The 5,419-nt window shown below is 42.5% G+C and overlaps 1 non-coding gene across 1 annotated transcript; it reads left to right on the top strand.

The window, feature by feature from the left end:
* Nucleotides 1–2,468: 2,468 nt before the first annotated feature.
* Nucleotides 2,469–2,574, top strand: LOC132638902 (small nucleolar RNA R71). The gene has a single exon (XR_009581961.1). It is a non-coding gene; the product is annotated as a small nucleolar RNA R71 (small nucleolar RNA).
* Nucleotides 2,575–5,419: the final 2,845 nt, after the last annotated feature.

Genomic DNA, 5,419 nt, shown 5'->3' with positions numbered 1-5,419 from the left:
GATAATCCATGCAAACTCTCCAACCGGTGACAGTTCTGGTCGGGATCAACTCATTCTTAGCATTCGACACAACAGTGATGCCGCCCTTCTTAGGAACACATTGGACCGAACTCACCCATTTACTATCAGCAATAGGGAAAACCACGCCTGCATCTAGCCATTTGATAATCTCTTTCTTGACAACCTCTTGCATGTTCTCGTTTAGTCGTCTCTGATGCTCTACACTTGGTTTGCTGCCGTCCTCCAATTGAATTTTGTGTTCACAGATCCCAGATGGGATACCTCTAATATCTGCTATGGTCCAACCAATAGCACGCCTATACTCCCTCAATACCTCCAAAAGTTGCACAATCTGCTCCTCAGTCAATGAGGCTGACACAATCACCGGTAATGTGTTGTCGGGACCAAGGAACTCATATCTCAGGTGTGATGGGAGCTGCTTAAGCTCTAACTTAGGTGGCTCAATGATCGAAGGCTTTGCTCGAGGAGTTGTTCTATTTTCCAGATCAAGACTCAGCTTCTTTGGGTGGTATGTGTATGAGCCCAGCCCCACAAGTGAATTAACTGTCTCCTCATAGCCTTCCATATTCTCAGCATCGAAATTCATCAGAATACCAGCCAAAGCCTCACCTAAGCTCTCTTCTTCCATTTTGAACTCCATTGCATCATTAACAACATCCCATGAATCAATTACCGAAATACTCTCGTAAGCACTTGGTAACTTCATCCCTTTGCTAGCCTGAAAAGTCACTTCTTCATTGTTGATTCGGAATTTTATTTCATTTTTCTCAGAATCCATCAAGGCCCTACCTGTAGCAAGGAAAGGTCTCCCCAGAATGATAGGAATGTCCCGATCAACAGCACAGTCAAGAATCACGAAATCAGCGGGCAACATAAAATCACCAACCCGCACAATGACATCATCCACCACCCCGACAGGTCTTTTGATAGACCTATCAGCCATTTGCAGTCTCATCGTAGTCGGTCTTGGCATCCCCAAACCTGATTGTTTATAAATAGCAAGGGGCATCAAATTTATACTCGCCCCATTATCACACAAGGCGCGAGCAAAATCATGGTGCCCAAAAGAACAAGGAATGGTGAACGCTCCAGGATCTCCCTTTTTCTGAACAAGTGTGGTTGAGATGATGGAGCTCACCGTGTGAGTCAAACTCACGGTTTCATGTTGAACCGTCTTCTTCTTGGTCAGCATATCCTTCAAGTATTTTGCAAAACCCGGCATTTCCTTGACAGCTTCCAAGAAGGGAAAATTTAGAGACAATTGCTTCAGCTGATCATAAAACTTCTCGAACTTAGCATCTTCTTTCTTCTTTACCAACCTTTGAGGGAAGGGAGGTTTAGATTTGAATAGCTGCGTCAAAGGGCGTAGAGCCCCTTTTACAGCCTGCTTACTCGTGTCATCAGCTTCTCTCACCATCTCTGGAATCCTAGCAACCTTTTTGTCAATAGGCCTCTCATCAGCAATGATGGGTGTGTCGGACTGCACCTCATCCTCTTCATCTATTTGCTCAAGATCAATCATCTTCTCAGCAGCCCCCTGGATTTGTTTACCACTCCTAGTAGTGATGGGAAATGCACGGTCTATACCGCCTCCCCCATTCCTAGGATTTGGAATAGTGTCACTCGGAAGTCCTCCCTTTTTAGGAGGGTGCTGCTCTCTAGAAATGTCCCTCATCTGCAACTCAAGCTTCTGAATAGCTGTTGTATGGGACCCCACTATTTCTGTCAGCCCAGATAAAGTTCTGTCAGACTTAGCTTGGTTTGCCAAAATCTGCTCAAGCATTGCTTCAACCTTCGAACTACCTTGCTCTGAAGACTCACCTTTAGGTGGTATATAAGGATTTGTACTCTTGTTCCCAAAATTGTTGCTGTTGTTATAGCTCCTGTGATTTCCACCACCAAAATTATTGTTGTAGTTGCCAGAATTGTTGTAAGCACCTTGGCCTTGGCCTTGGCCTTGCTGCGGTCTCCATTGATTTTGACTCTGATAGCCACCTTGGTAATTCTGTCTTTGGTAACCCCCTTGAGGGTTGTTAACATAGTTGGCATCTTCAACCTGCCTAGATGGCTCCTCAAGGAGCGGACCATCTTGAGCATGGTACATCCCTTGCGGCAAGACTGTATTATCTTCACAAACATTTACCTTTTTGATTTGTGATTCATCAAACTTCTTTGTCAGCAAGGCAATATTTGTTGCAAGTGCTGCTAATGTTTGCTGGGTATCTTGATTTTCCCTCACCATATTCTGGATCATGGCACTACCATATGGTACCATATCAGCATTGTTTGAGTGCCAAGCCTGATTATGAGTTGTCAGCTTGTTAAGTATGGTGGTTATTTGTCGAAAGGTCTTGTTCATAAAACAACCATCAGCTGCATTATTAGCCACTGACTGTGACACTGGGTCTAACCCTCGATAGAACTTCTCCATCAATATATGATCCAGAAAACCATGATTCGGGCTGTCCTGCAAACACTCCTTGAATATCTCCCATGCTTCATATAGCTGTTCCCCCGGTCGCTGCTTAAATTCATATATCTTATCACGAATTTCAGCTCTTTTGCTAGGGGGATACCACTTTGTGAGAAAAGCAGTTGTCATTTCTGCCCATGAAGTAATAGAATTCCGGGGCAGCTTCTCAAACCATGTTCTTGCTTCTCCCGCTAGGGAATATTTGAATAACCTCAACCTAATAGCATCTTGTGAAACATTGTTCTGGATGTGATTAGCACACACATCCACAAAATTCTTCAAATAACGGTGGGGGTCATTCTCGGTAGAGTTCCGAAAGTATCCCTCGAGTTTCAACAACTGGTATAGAGAGGAGTCAATCTTCACAGTAGCAGCTCCAAATCGAGGCTGAACAATAGGAGATGCATAGTCCTCCTCCGGAACAAATTCAGCGAAAATATTTTCATCGACTGGTTCATTCGCCTAATTGTTCACCACATTTCCTTGGTTGTCAGCTCGTTGATTTTTCTGATGTCGATTCATGTTCACCTTAATTACACAAAGTAGCAAACAAGGTGGGATGGAATAAGCAAAACACTTTAATCAAAGCAAACACTATTTAGTAATTTCAAAACCGTATTCCCCGGCAGCGGCGCCAAAATTTGATACGCTCAAATTACACCTCTTAATGGTGTAATGCGGACGTTGTCAAATATAGTAACCCAACAAGGTTGGGGTCGAATCCCACAGGGAATATGGTGTGAAAAGATTACTAAAGTCGTAGATGCTAAGTTCTGGATCTAATGTCTTAATCCGATAATGTTGGTAAAAGTTGGTCTTTTCTATAACTAACTTCTAACTATTTCTTTGGTGGAATTTTATTGTAAAAGAAACTAAGGTTGTGTCCCCGTTAGATAGGGTGTATGCTCATGGGTATTGATCTTGATATACTTCTAATGGATCATTCTATGAATGCACTTAATCACTATGTGAATCTCTACTATTTCCCAATAAATAAAGATTATGTCTTTCTATGATTTTTCCAAATATAAGAAAGTAACTATGAAGAATGATTAATCATGCCAAGTAAATTCATCTTATTCCTAAGTGAATTTATTAAACAAAGGTTAAAGCTTTGAGTTCTTGTTAATTATTCTTACCAACCCTAATTATTTTTCCAAATAAATTTAGGGTTTATGGCTTTAACTAATGTTTGCAACCATTAATTATGAATGAAGAATGAAGAATAACTAAACCCTAAAAATCCATTATGTGTATATCATTCACAATACCCAATTTACAAAACACCCATCATTAGGTTCACAACCCTAGTAAGGGAATTTAGCTACTCATAACAAAGAGCAAGAAATAAGAAATTGGAGAATTCATAATAGCTTACTTTGAAATGAAAAAGGATTGAGAATACTTGAATTGATGTTTTAATCTTCACAAGCTAGAGAGTATGTAATGTTCTATGTCAAGAAGCATAAAAATACTCAATACCGTCATTAGAAACCCTAAAAAGACTATTTATAAGGTTTGGGAAATACACAAGTTACAGATTTTACACTTTAGTCCCATCATGATAAAATACGGTCCGTAAATCACTTTACGGACCGTAAAAAATGGTTTACGCCCAAGTTGGCTGCTCAGCTGTGCAACTTCCCCTTTTTAAATACGGACCGTAAACTGGACCGTAAACTGGTTTACGGTCCATAAACTGCATGGTCGTATTTCAACATCCTCTGCTTCCACTTTCTGCCAGATGCTCAGCTGGTTAAATACGTGATGGAATACGGACCGTAAACTGAAATACGGTCCGTAAACCTAGCTCGTAAACCACCATCTTCTCAGTTTGACCTTCTGGTTCTGTTATCCTTAAACACGGCCATGGAATACGGCCCATATTGTGGAATACGGTCCGTAAACTTCAATTTACGACCATGATCTGCACTTCAACTGTGATCTTGCCAAATCTGTTCCTTTTCCTGAAAACACTAAAAACCACATAAAATCACATAGGCTTGCTTAAAAACAAGTAAAACTTAGAGTTAAAAAGCATCAATTGTGGCGTAAAATCACGCCACATCACCTTGGTCTGTCGATCGCATATCACAATAACACAATTTTTGTACACTTGTCTTGCTATCACAGGATCACCAACTAGAGTGAGTACCTCAAAGGGTTTAATTGACTCGGGTTTTACCCCGATACAACCAGCAACGTATGGAGTAATATAAGAAAATGTAGAACCCGGATCTATCAGCGCATACACATCACGGGAGAATATAGACAATATACCTGTGACTACATCTGGAGAGGACTCGAGGTACCGACAGATAGAGCGAAGAGTCCATAAGGAGAAGAGCCAAGGCTTGTCATAGATAAGAGTTGTATACGATAATTTTGAGTCTTCCCGCTAAAGCATATACACGGGGCTGAGTGGCACCCGAAGTAGATGCTGCCCCTCGGCCTCTGCCTCGGCATGCTGTCATCTGAGAAGTCTGCCCTGCGGGGCGTGCTGATGAGGAACCCGCTGCTGAGCCTGTGGGCTGAACCCCACCTCTACCATATCGCGAGGGACAATCTCGCATCAAATGTCCAGTCTGGCCACAAACATAACAACCATCAGTGTCCTGACGACACGGCCCTGAATGTAATTTGCGGCACTGACTACATCGTGGAACTGGCGGTCGTCTCTGACTGTAATCACCCCCAAACTGAGAACCCGGAGCTCTGACCCTGTCCCGACGGAAAAGAGCGATCAGATCCCCTGTCCGCGAACCAGGGAGGTGCACTAGTCGCTGACTGGCCTGAATGTCGGGAATAAGCCTGCCTCGATCCCCTTCTATAATCACCACCTGTGCCCTTAGATCTAACCCTTTTGTTTTGCCTCCTATCACTGTTGCGATCGCCCGTTTTTTGTTGTTGTCGCCCCTCTAAATT

This window comes from Lycium barbarum, chromosome 4, assembly GCF_019175385.1.
Source record: "Lycium barbarum isolate Lr01 chromosome 4, ASM1917538v2, whole genome shotgun sequence".
NCBI classification, from domain to species: domain Eukaryota; kingdom Viridiplantae; phylum Streptophyta; class Magnoliopsida; order Solanales; family Solanaceae; genus Lycium; species Lycium barbarum.
The sequence above is the reverse complement of the archived record's forward strand: the minus strand, read 5'-3'. Positions and strand labels throughout refer to the sequence as shown.